This window comes from Felis catus, chromosome B3 (assembly GCF_018350175.1).
Source record: "Felis catus isolate Fca126 chromosome B3, F.catus_Fca126_mat1.0, whole genome shotgun sequence".
In the NCBI taxonomy this organism is placed as follows: Eukaryota; Metazoa; Chordata; class Mammalia; order Carnivora; family Felidae; genus Felis; species Felis catus.
The window spans coordinates 100,269,316-100,283,152 of NC_058373.1; the positions used below are offsets into that span (position 1 = coordinate 100,269,316).

A 13,837-nucleotide genomic window follows, 5' to 3' on the forward strand; every position below is an offset into this window, starting at 1 on the left:
TGACTCTTTCTGTTGATTTTCTGTGCATTAGATAAAACAACCACGTTTCTCGGTCTTGAAGGGGTGGTCTCATTTAGGCAATGAACCTTATTATTCAATCCTGACTTCCTTGTGGTTTTCTCTCAAAATTTTGTGGTTGTCCAAATGGCCTTCTATGTTCTTAGTGGCTTCCAGTAGTTGAGGGTGTGCCAATATTTCTCATTGTCCCAAAGGGGAAGATCTCAGTCAGCACTAAATGCAGACAGATTAGAAGCAGACACTCAGGGAGCATCTTTTTAACTTTCTTTAAAAAATTTTTCATTTTGAGCTCAGAGAAAGTGTAGTTAGACCCTTGTAGTTATAAAGGTCTGTATTAAAACCTTTTCATCATTGATTAGAGCTGATTAGTCTTTCATACACATACATAATTACCCCCACACATATCTTACTCATCCATCACCAAGTTCTCACTATTTTACTGTCACTTTTATGAACACACATCCACACACACATGCATTCCTAACTCTAGACATAAGCCCTTATTGTTTTAAATTACTTTTGCTTCTCAGAACTACAAAGATCATGCATCAGGTAGATTGGAAGGCCTCTGATACTCAGATTTGGGTATTTTCATCATTGAGCCACTTCTTTTTAAAGTATGTAAATATACCTCTTGGAGCACCTGGGTGGCTCATTCATTTAAGCGTCAGACTGCTGATTTCGGCTCAGGTCATGATCTCATGGTTTGTGGGTCGACCCTGCATTGGGCTCCACACTGACAGTGCAGGGCCTGCTCAAGATTCTTGTTCTCCCTCTCTCTGCTCTTCCCCCCATCTCTGAAAATAAATAAATAAACATTAAAAAAAAAAAAAAGATTCTCTCTCTCCCTCTCTCTTTGCCCCTCCCCTGCTCATGCTCTCTCACTCTCAAAAAAAAAAAAAAATTAAATTACGTATGTAAATATACCTCCTTCAGGGGCAGACTGGGAGATGTGTGTTTCTGTCTGCTCCCTCTGCACATCAAGCCCTGAGGGGGATAGACAGTTAAGAATTGTTTCTTTTTTTGCTACCAACCCACTGAATCCATGAACACGAGTCCCACTGGCTACCAGTGCCAGGTTATCAAGAGATGTGTCCTCTGGGGGGCAGCCACAAAAGCCAGGGTGGCACCCGTTATGCATAAGCTCCTTTCTCAAAGACGTTGGTAACGTGGAGTGGGACAAAGGGAGAGCACAAAGATGGTGCCTGCTGGCGTTCCTGGTTTCTGGAGAGGATGGCAATGGGCCTCTAGATGTGCGTTATGATAGAAGCCTGCCCCACAGGTCACAGCTATTGAGAGATAAACTAATAGGCCTCTTTCACAAAAAGGTTGCGTGTCAATCTGCTGCCTCTGCAGTGTGCAGTGAGGGATGGATACCTCCTTAAGAATGGTTTCTCTCTTACAGTCTTGTGGTACCTGCAAACATAAGCCCCATTAGAGGGCTTCCTCTGGGAGCAGCTGCAAAAACTGGGGCACCAGACATGTGGACGAGCTCCTTTTTGGGATATACTGATGACCTACCTGGAGTGAGGCAGAGGGAGAACAGGAAGATGTCCCTACCAGTCTCTGTGGTTTCTGGAGAATATTGCAGTTCGCCTCTAGAAGTGTTTTAAATTAGAAACCTGCCCCTCAAGCCAAAACTTTAAAGGTAAGCAATAGCTTCTTTCGTGGGGAAACTGGGCATGATTCAGTCTGCTCCCTCTGCGCTGGGCTCTGAGGGCCAAGCCATGGTGAGTCCATACAAATCCTGTAAGAACTATTAGGTCACTATAGACTGTGGATCTCGTGGATGTAAGTCCCTGTTGGCTTTCAGAGCTAGATGTTTTGTGAGTCCATTTCTCAGGTAGAAGTCTTAAAAGTTGTGGTGCCAGCTCTGGTGTCCAAGCCCTTCTCTCCTCAGAGAGAAGCTGGGAGTTGTGAGCTCCCTCCTAGTTGTGTGTTGCTGCTCCAGGGATAAGATTGTGTCTGAGGCTTTCCTACTCATTTCAGTGGGAGTTTTTTCTCACTTGCCTGATGTGTAAGAGTCACTCAGCTAGTTTCTAGATTTCTTTCAGAGGGGATTGTTCTGTATGTAGCTGAAGATTCGGTGTGTCTGTGAAAGGAGGTGACTTTAAGGTTCTCTTTTGTCATTGTCTTGAACCAGAAAAACAGTTTGTGGATTCTTATAAGAAATTCTATATCATCAATGTTTCTGCTGGCAAAGATCATGATATTATGTGGGAAAACATGCTATCAGTGATTGAGTTGAGAAATGATTTGGGAGTGTTGGGTTCAATGAAAACTGTTAAGAATACCTTAACCCATTTATTTCATTCATATTTTTCTTGTAATATTTGCACAAGAATTATATATAACAATCTATGTCTGCTTACATAAATGTCTCTTTTGCTAGGTTTTGAAATAGAATTTCTAAGTGTTAAGAAAGTATGTGTTATAGTTTTTAATTGGCCGTATTGTTTCTTTTTTTGTGGTATATAAACTAATGATAGGTCTTAGAGTAGATGTATCTTAAGATTTGATGAAATATGGTACATACCTTAAACATATTAATGTTCATAGATTATTTGATCCTTATGTTAATACTGGGAGATAAGACAGGCATTATTATTTCCATAAGACAAATGAAACTCAGGTGGTTTTCATTTTGTTATAGGTGAGGCTGTGTTATATTTTATAGACTTTTAAACTTAACCTAATAAGATAGTTCAGTAATTTATTTTTTATAATGTTAAACCAAAACTTTATAGCATTTTTACTGTTGAGTAGATCATGTTACATAATGACACTTTTTTGAAAGTGTGATGTTATAAAAGAAACATGACTGGTGATAAAGCACAGGGCTATTTATGTGTGGAGTTAGGGACACTCGGATATGACAGCAATTCCTGGAAGGGAAGCAAAGGATCAAACCTAGGAGAAATGTGGTTGTATGTAAAACATCTCAAATCTAATCGAACTGTGAAGTGTATTTATTAACATGTTATAGATAACAACATATGTCATGTTCAGACCTTCAAAAGTGGCTCATTTTTTCGTAGGTGCTGTGTCTTCACATTATACAGTTGCCTATATCTACTGCTTGGTAGTCAGCTTCCTGCTTCCAAGCAATAGAAACCAACTGTGGAAGGATTGTTAGTTTATAGAATCAATGGGAAGGCTGGAGAACCAACCAGGCTCAAAAAACAATAGAGGCCAAGTGAGGCTAGGCAGCCAAGAACAGCCAGCTGCCCAGAGTCTGGGGAAACTGTATTTTGGTCTTTCAGTTTCCTCCTGTCCAGAGTCAGACATTGTTGAATTTTCAAAATCAGATCCAGGGCAGCCAGAATAAGCACATGTACACTTTATTATAATATATTATGCCATATATATTTTGTTTAAATATGATTGAATGGAACATTTAAAATGTGCATTTAATGAGGCCACTTTTAGGTATAAAGAATTGTTTTATTATAATTACTTTTCTTTTGAAGAGTGCTCTTAAATACTGGAAGACATTCCTAGAACCACAACATTCATCCTGCTGTTGGCACAGCCTATTTTATTGACTCATTCCTTGCTGAAAGTTAAAATATATATGGGTATCTCCTCCTGCCCCTGCGCAGAAACTAAGCCAATTTTATTGTGAAATATATTATGATTCACCTTACTTGCTGGAATTCACCTATAAAACTAGGTATGGCTATGGGTGGCAGAGAGTCATTTTTAGGCATTCCTTGATTATACCATTCTCCAGTGTCACTTGACTTCCATCTCTGAATTCAGTCTTTAAGTATCTAACATATAGTTTGTGTACCCATTTATTTGTTTATTGCTTACTGCAAAGGTAATGAATGGTTGTTTTAAAATCTGTAACATTACAGGGGCGCCTGGGTGGCGCAGTCGGTTAAGCGTCCGACTTGAGCCAGGTCACGATCTCTCAGTCCGTGAGTTCGAGCCCCGCGTCAGGCTCTGGGCTGATGGCTCGGAGCCTGGAGCCTGCTTCCGATTCTGTGTCTCCCTCTCTCTCTGCCCCTCCCCCATTCATGCTCTGTCTCTCTCTGTCCCAAAAATAAAATAAAAACGTTGAAAAAAAAATTTAAAATCTGTAACATTACAGAAACACAGAACAAAGAGTGACCATTCCCCATAATCCTGCTCTCAAGGATTATGTTAATATTCCTGTTAATAATATTATGTTAATAGTTTGGTAGATCTTCATCCAGACTGGCTGGGTTCCATTTCCAGCTTTTCCATTTAGCTGGCCACCTTGGACAAGTTATTTGTCCTCACACTGCCTCAGTTTCCTCATTTCAGCATAATAGTACTGTCTTACAAGGTTTTGTGAGGGTTTAATAGATAAGATGAAAAGTGTTCAGCATAATTACTAGCGTATAGTAAGTGCTTGATAAATGCTAGTTTGTGTATGTGTATTGGTCAAGATAAGCTAGATTATATTGCAATAACAAACAATCCATCCAAATCTCAGTGGCTTAACACAACAAAAATTTCTTGCTAATGCTGCATTTCTTACACAGATTAGCAGGGTGTTTTCTCCGTGTAGTCAGTCAGGGGCCCCGGCTAATGGAGGTTCGACCATGTTGTGGCCACACTCTGTAATACGTTGTGCTTTTAGTCACCATAAAGAGACTATAAAATCACACATGGATTTTTTACTGCCTCAGCCCATAATTGACATACTCTACTTCCATTTACAATTTATTAGTCATAACTAGTAACCATGGCTCTGCCCTGCTGCAAGTCAGGTGTGACATGTGAAAGGGGAGTGCAGAATATTTTGGTGAGTGCTACAACGTGTGGCAAGGCCATTTCTCCCCCTACTCCCCAGTATGGCATAATATTATCCAAACTGTGTTGCAGGTTTTTTTTTTTTTATTTCATAGACTAAATTTATTCAATACCCTAGTAAAAGTTTTGATTATAGTTATCCAACAGTATAAAAAGTACAAAACAGATTGGTAGATTTCTAATATATTAATACAAAGTGCATGACTACATACAGTACATCCTACAGGCAAAGAGGTGGAAGGGGAAAAAGAAGGCCTTGGTTGAGGTCTAGTAATAGATAAATAAATACAGAGGTAGAGATGATCCATGTTATGGTATATTCTAACACCAATACTGTAGCCAAAATGTACAAAAAAAAAAAAAAACCAACATTTTGAAACAATAGGAGGAAGATGATAATGGCTGGGACTCTTGTAATTTACCTCAGAGGCTATGAGAGAGCCAACCCAACTCACGGTGTAATCTGTGCATATGGTGGCTTGTAGTTTTTGCCATAAGGAAGAAATATAAAATTTTAGGTTTGGATTAAGAACTATAAAACTATAGGGTGCCCATAAAAAGTGGTTCACTCCTTACTGTTATTTATACTAATTTTTAAAATCCAGTTTTAAAAATAAGCACTGCTGGCACAAGAACGGACACTCAGATCAATGGAACAGAATAGAGAACCCAGAAATGAGCCCACAAACGTATGGCCAACTAATCTTTGACAAAGCAGGAAAGAATATCCAATGGAATAAAGACCGTCTCTTCAAGTGGTACTGGGAAAACTGGACAGTGACATGCAGAAGAATGAACCTGAGCCACTTTCTTACACCACACACAAAAGTAAACTCAAAATTGATGAAAGACCTAAATGTAAGACAGGAAGCCATCAGAATACTCGAGGAGAAAGCAGGCAAAAACTTCTTTGATCTTGGCCACAGCAACTTCTTACTCAATACGTCTCTGGAGACAAGGGAAACAAAAGCAAAAATGAACTACTGGGACCTCATCAAAATAAAAAGCTTCTGATTTTTATTAAAAGCGAAGGAAATAATCAGCAAAACTAAAAGGCAACCGACAGAATGGGAGAAGATATTTGCAAATGACATATCAGATAAAGGGTTAGTATCCAGAATCTATAAAGAACTTATCAAACTCAACACCCAAAAAACAAATAATCCAGCGAAGAAATGGGCAAAAGACATGAACAGACACTTCTTCAAGGAAGTGCATCCAGATGGCCAACCAACACATGAAAAAATGCTCAACATCACTCATCATCAGGGAAATACAAATCAAGACCACAATGAGATACCACCTCACCCCTGTCAGAATGGCTAACATTAACAACTCAGGCAACAACAGATGTTGGCAAGGATGCTGAGAAAGAGGATCTCTTTTTCAGTGTTGGTGGGAATGCAAGCTGGTACAGCCAATCTGGAAAACAGTATGGAGGTTCCTCAAAAAATTAAAAATAGAACTACCCTATGACCCAGCAATTGCACTACTAGGCAGTTATCCACGGGATACAGGTGTGCTGTTTCAAAGGGACACATGCACCCCCATGTTTATAGCAACACTATCAACAATAGCCAAAGTATGGCAAGAGCCCAAATTTCCATCGATGGATGAATGGATAAAGAAGATGTGGTATATATATATAACGGAGTATTACTTGGCAATCAAAAAGAATGAAATCTTGCCATTTGCAACTACGTGGATGGAACTGGAGGGTATTATGCTAAGTGAAATTAGTCAGAGAAAGACAAAAATCATATGACTTCACTCATCTGAGGACTTTAAGAGACGAAACAGATGAACATAAGGGAAAGGAAATAAAAATAATATAAAAACAGGGAGGGGGACAAAACATAAGAGACTCGTAAATATGGAGAACAAACTGAGGGTTGCTGGAGGGGTTGTGGGAGCGGGGGTGGGCTAAATGGGTAAAGGGCACTAAGGAATCTACCCCTGAAATCATTGTTGCACTATATGCTAACTACTTTGGATATAAATTTTAAAAAATAAAAAAATTAAAAAAATAAAAGATAAAAAAATACATTAAGTGTAAAAAAAAAATAAGCACTGAGTCAGGTTGTTATAGGGTAGGCAAATGATCCTCCCTGATTATGAAAAGTCTGAACCGGTGATAGGTTATTCCTGAACGTTTAGGAAAGAGGCACTGAGAGTACTTTGGTTTGGGTTCAAGTAAAAAGCCTTCAAATGAAGATTTTGGAATTGAAGAGCTCCATCTTCAGGATGCATCATCTGACATCTCAATGTTCACAAAGCCTGACTGAAAGAAGTCAAACCTAAACCAGCCCACTCAGCATTAACACACACCTCTTTTCTTTTAGAATTTTACTTTAATATAGAGCGGAAAAACAAAACAAAACAAAACAAAAAACCCAAACCCTAACAGGTTAAAATCAAATAACCACTCTACACAGACAAAACTTTCACAGAGGTCAACTGAAGTAATCCAGAGCTAAAACTGAATTATGCAGATTTTCAATGAAGTCACCAGTCGTGTAACACAAAGGCAATTATTTACACACTAGGCAAGCCCTCTAAGAAATGTGCCCCAAGAAGCATTAACCTTTGTTTTTTGTGTGTGCCATCCTGAAGATTTGCACATTTTTTTTTTTAGATAATTTAACATTTTTTTTTCAACGTTTATTTATTTTTGGGACAGAGAGAGACAGAGCATGAACGGGGGAGGGGCAGAGAGAGAGGGAGACACAGAATCGGAAACAGGCTCCAGGCTCTGAGCCATCAGCCCAGAGCCTGACGCCGGGCTCCAACTCACGGACTGAGAGATCGTGACCTGGCTCAAGTCGGATGCTTAACTGACTGCGCCACCCAGGCGCCCCTTTAACATTTTTAATAGAATGTGATCTCTACCGTGCGGTAATGCTTTGGTACTCTTTATTTAGGATTCCTCATCCTAAAACTTGACAATTCCCCAGAGGAGTTTTGATTCTGCTTTAGAAGTTTCAATATCGATTAAAATCTTTATCAAAAATCAATACGGAGGGAGGTGACAGAGGATGCAACATATACACTCAAGTTACCTCTCTGTATGTTTAGAAATTACTCCTTCAAGGTATTTGCACCAGAGAGCTTTGTCCTGCTTAATATTCAGTAGTACAGGTTTGAATCATCAGAACCTTGGCAAGACCTTAAATTATTAACAACTACCTCTTGGGGCAAGTCCGTGTTACTGAGTTATGACAAATTTATTATCATGAAGGAAAACAAGCACAGCCAGTCATCTTAAAAATGCCCCAACCACTGCTTCTCAATATAGAAAGACTAAAACTACATATGTTTATCATACAACAAATCCCATCTCTGTCCTCTGTAATTCCCCTAGTTTCATTCGTTAAAAGGGGATTAAAAAAAAAAAAGACTTAAAGAGCACTTTACAGCATCATTCAGCTTTCCTATGAAATACTCAACATCTTAAATATTATGTATACTTTTTTTCTTTTAGTAAGCTAGACACTGGCTTCAGAGTTTGTGGAACTGGAGGAGAAATAACAACCCATTCAAAACTATTCTAGAAAGTGTCTTTTGGCAGAATAGCAGGTATCCAAGTTAAAAATAGGAGGGTTTTGTTGCTTTGTTTTCTTTCCAAAATTTAAATTGTTTTTTTGTTCCCCTTCTACCTAAATCTCAGTCACCACTCCTGAGTGGCGATGGGCAGAGGCTCTGGCCCCTGCTCCTCCGGCTTCTCAGCAGCTGCTTTCTTATTGCTGCAGCAAGGCTTGAATAGATGTGTGTCAATGAGAACTTCTCCAAAACGGCCGTTATAGATAATCCTGCAACGTATTTTCTGTCTTTTCCAGTATGTGAGACCTAAAAAGGAAAAAAACTGGTGTTCTGTTAGAGCCAGAAGCCATCTCTGTATCTGAGCCACCATCTGACTTGTTACTGTAACAAGGAGACTGAGCTGGAAAGGCACTTGAGGTGGTACTGTGAGCATCAGAATTGTGACATTTAAATTCCTTCTGTAGTTTACTGATCTGGTTGCTTTTTATCCAGTTTCCAGATAGAGTTTTCACTTTCTTTGGTTTCAGTGTTGTCTTCAGACTGGGTCCTGCCCTTGCATCTACCACATGATTCCAGTTTTTATTTTTATTTTTTTTAATCCTGCTGGCAATTTCTTCCGTCTTTTCACAAGCAGGACACAGGCATTACAGATGTCTCCTGAACAAGTCTCATGCAACCCAAAACAGCTCTGGAAGTCCTTTTCATAGCGTTTACTGTCGGTGAATCGAGAACTGGAGGACTTAGCTCTGCAAATACAGCAGCCGTCTATACTTTGGTACATCTTTGGCTTGTGAAACCAAACAACTTTTCTTCTGGGCAATAGTCTTCCAAAATCAGCCGTTCAACGCACAATAACGTTCCTGAGGTCTGGAGTGCACGCCAAGCTAGCCCCCCCCCCCGCCCCCCTTCCAATTGCTCCCTTCTCCTCAACTGTCTTGTCTAGACAGATGGTCTACTGCAGTTCTGCAGTTGCTACCACTGGCTGGGAAGGTGTAGATTCCCCAGTTCTTTTTTTGTTTTTTTTTTTTTTTAATATATATCATGAACATCTCCCCATGTCAATATGTATTAATTCGTTGACTATTTATTGAGCACTTCTTTGTAGTAGGCCTTGTTTTGGGTAATGGGAATGAAGAAGACATTTAATAAACCCTGTCTTCATGAAATTTATTGGGTTGCAAACAGATAAGAAATAAAATATTTTTTAAGTATAATATGTTAGAAGGTGATAAATGTTACGGCAAGAAAAAAGAAAGGGAAGAGGCAGAGGGAGTTTGGGTGGTACAGTTTTAATTAGAGTGGTCACTGAAGGTCTTTGTGAGGTGATTTGAGTTAAATTCTGAAAGGTGTGAGAAATATCTTGTGAATATCTTTATGGAGAGACCATCCTAAGAAAATAAAACTATACATGTGGCTTGGTGATGTGAACATGAAGATGCGTTTTCCTATTTTTGCATATGTTTAAAATTTTGTATATGTTTAAAATTATGAAAATAATTAAAAATGAAAAGTAAAGCTCATTATAAAGCTGATAATCAGATTTTATAGCCACATTTTGGAAAAGTCAGATAAAAAATATAATAAATATTGTCAATTTCTTAAAAAAAAATAAAGGTTTACCAGTTTACCTCCTTAGAAACAAAGCTTTAACTTGTTTCTATGTAGCCTCACTAACTGCCATACAATCCAGCACTTGATTATTGCTGTTTCTCACTGCATAATTGTGTTGTGTGTTAGTCTTATGTTTCCAATTACTTGTTAAACTTTTAATTGTATCTTACTTTTTATCCCTCCTATCATTCCCTTTAAAGTGATTAGACATATAGTAAATTCCCTATAAAAGTTACAGATTGAGAAGTAAAACTTAGTGATGACTTTTTAAAAATATCTCAATTGTTAATAACTCTCAACGCATTTTGCTGTGTCGAGAATGAAAAAAGTTAATAAATAAGCCACACAAAATATATCCACAAGCAATTTAAAAGTTTGGAGTATTAGAGAACTGGTTTAAAAATACTTTGAGTATTGGGGCACCTGGGTGGCTCAGCTGGTTAAACTTCCAACTTTAGCTCAGGTCATGATCTTGCAGTTGATGGGTTTGAGCCCGCATCAGGCTCTGTGCTGACAGCTCAGAGCCTGGAGCCTGCTTCAGATTCTGTGTGTATGTGTCTCTCTCTCTGCCCCTTCCCTGCTCATGCTCTGTCTCTCTCTCTCAAAAATAAATAGACATTAAAAAGTAAAATACTTTAAGTATTTTTTCAAGTAATTGGCTGGATGTGAAATACAGTTTGAATAGAGACATTTCTTAGTCACATACTTAGCATGATTCTTTCACTAAAAAAATTTGTTTTTTCAGTGATTTACTTTCTGTTGCCATACAACTAGGCTACATTGCACAAACATTTTGAGTAACTTCTGTCACTTTTTCCTTAAGATGACCCAGAGTCTGAACAATTAGATGATTATGGTTGAAGCAAAAAATGAAATCAGCCTTGTTCAGCCCAAAGAGTTTACTGAACTTTATAAAAGTTATTTGGCCAGATTGTGAGGTAACGCCCAGATACCAATGAGGAGTGTATCTGAAGGATCACTCATTTAGAACCACCCTGTATTTAGGGGAAGTGGTGACAGGCTGGTCAAGGAAGACGTTTGTTACAGACAAATTTGTCAGTGTTAGTCACACAGTTAGAACATGATGTTTAGAAGAAAATGCATGACACTGTTGGGAAGCTATGTTGGAAAAGCTGTGGCCAGAGAAAAGAGATTACAAATTGTACTTCCATGACAGAGATAACTTGGAAATATGCATAAAAAGTTTTGTTTTCATAATTTAGTTCACTCTAGTTATCTATTTTATATGAGGCAGAATCTGTTTTGAGAATATCATTACCTTAGGAAGGAAGGATTACTACATTATGCTGACATTAAATTAGAAATATTTTTAAGATTCAGAATGATTATTTTTTCGGTATCAGACTGTCTAATCATAGGCCTTATCTAATCATTAAAACAGTTTCCGAAAAGTGGCCATTTCTCATTGTCAAACACAGAAACCATGGCACCATCATAATTCACAGGTTACCAAACTATTTTTAGGCCATAAACCAATAATTTTGATGTCTGAACCTCAATTCCCTCATCTGAAAAAATAGAGACACACATTACCCTCCTTCACCATTTTATTGGTATGTTTTGAGTATACCAATTTCATGAGCCTCGTTCTTCTCAGCAGAAACTTGAGCAAAGGGAAAAATAAAGAATAATAATACAACCATTCATGGTGTTCTTGAAACAATGTGCCCATGTTAATTGCTAATCCTCCTCTGAAGGGAGAATTTCCTTATATTTCTACCTAATTACTAGAGGTACTTTACACTGCTCTGTCCTACCTAGCACGCATTCTGTGCTCAATCATCATTTATTCATTCATTCTTTTAGTGAGTTGGTCATTTACCAAATATTAAGATCTTACCGTGTGTCAGCTAGGGACTGGAGATACAAAGAAGGATAAAACAGTTCCAATTCTCATGGAACCGATAATAGAGGAAGGGAGACCATCACTATAAGTAGTTACAAATGCACTGAGTTTATGCAAAAGTAGTACGGGGTGCTATGGGAGTTTTCAGCAGGGGATTAGGTAACCTATTTTAGATCAGATTGGGTTTTAGAGACATCAAAGCTAAAACAAGAAAACTGAGGAGTTGGCTAAGTAAAGAGTATAGGGGAAAGTGATTTAGGCAGAAGGAACAGCACTGATAGATTTTGAGGTACTGAAAGGAAAGCCAACATGCTACAATGTAGAGAGACAAAATCCAGATCTTGGAGTCTTTATTGTTTGGTCTTTATTCTGAGAGTAATGGGAAGCCATTGAGGATTTTTGTTTTCTGTTTTCTGTTTAAACAGGGAAGTAACATAATCACTTGCATTTTTAAAAGATCATTCTAGGCACTATGTGAAGAATGGAGGAGAGGATGGCCCACAAATAATACATGTGGGTAAACAGAAGACAATCGGAGGAAATGAATTAGGGAGTTGGCAAAGAGCAAGAGGAAAAAGTGGACTGATTCAAAAGATATTTAAAAGACAAAATCAATAGGATTTGATTGTGAGGGAAAGATGAATCAAGGATGACTTCCAGATTTCTGGCTTAAGGAAATGGGTGGATGTCATTTATTTAAATAAGGAATACTGGAGGAAGAGAAGGTTTGGGAAGGAGAATCATGAATCATAGTTGACCCGTACATAGCATACACAATAAGCCCTTTAGAATACAAAAATCTCAGGATAGAGATTATACATAGATATGCAAATACAGGTTCTCATCAAAATCATACTCATAACTTGATCCTTAAGTCTTTTTAAATTATGGATGATATTTATATCCTTTCAGTGGTCCTTTTCAGTCCTTTTCTTGGGCATTTCAGATCCTTTTAGGCCAGGTCTTGGGTGTTATACTGGTTCCAGCTTTAAATTACATGATTTAAACCCTCTTCTTTCTTTCTTTTTTTTCTTTTTCTCCTCTTTCTTATAGATTATAAAACCATAACTTCTTCTTTTCTTTTATCCTAACATCTCTCACGTAGGATCTGATGTCGTCTGAAGATCATTCCCGCAGCTTGAATTTTCTTTATTTCTTACATATTTTTTTTCTCCATTGGGTTATAATAACTCAATAACTTCCTTCCCTCCAGCTACTAATCTTCCCTGTATTGTACCATTTCCAAAACTTAACAACAACAACAACAACAAAACTATCATGAAGGAAGAAGCATTTTTAATCACAAGCCATTATTGCCAAATATTGCTGAGGAACACCTGTTTCATAGTAATGAAACAGATGTTTTGATGAATGTCTACAGATGTTTTTCAGTCTTCACAAAAGATACAGCTAAAAAATAAGAATATAGAAAAATTGAAAATAAAGTAGTAGAAAATATATATTAGGTAAATACTGAGTGAAATAAAGCTAGTATAAATCTATTAATATCAGAAAATGTGAGATTTTAAAGCAAAAAGCAATTAAAGAGGATCACTAGAGATGATAAAAGGATCAAATCACCAGGAACAACAGGGAGTTAGAATCAAATTCCACAATTATAATGAGAGATTTCAACAGCTATTTCTCAGTGTTACATCAAGCACACAAAAAAGCAAAGTTAACAAGATTGTTGAAAACTTGAACGAAACAAATTAATATGCTTGATTCAATGGACATATACAGAACACTCCACAGAAAAACTGCAGAATACCTGTTCTTTCAAGTGGAATACTTTTGATAATATTTGTAACCATATATTGGGCTATAAAGGAAGTCTGAACAAATTTCAAAGGACTGGTGTCATACATATTGCATTCTTTGATCACAGTGGGATAAAATGAAAAATCTGTACTGAAAAAATAATTATAAAAGTTCGTATATTTTGGGGCGCCTGGGTAGCTCAGTCAGTTAAGTGTCCAACTTTGGCTCAGGTCATGATCTCGCAGTTGGTGAATT

At 37.7% G+C, this 13,837-nt stretch overlaps 1 non-coding gene and 1 pseudogene across 1 annotated transcript; both read right to left on the reverse strand.

Moving 5' to 3' along the window:
• Window positions 1-542: 542 nt before the first annotated feature.
• On the reverse strand, window positions 543-621 carry LOC111561226. The gene has a single exon (XR_002743581.1). It is a non-coding gene; the product is annotated as a small nucleolar RNA U2-19 (small nucleolar RNA).
• Window positions 622-8,189: 7,568 nt separating this feature from the next.
• Window positions 8,190-9,175, reverse strand: LOC101090874 (annotated as a pseudogene).
• Window positions 9,176-13,837: the final 4,662 nt, after the last annotated feature.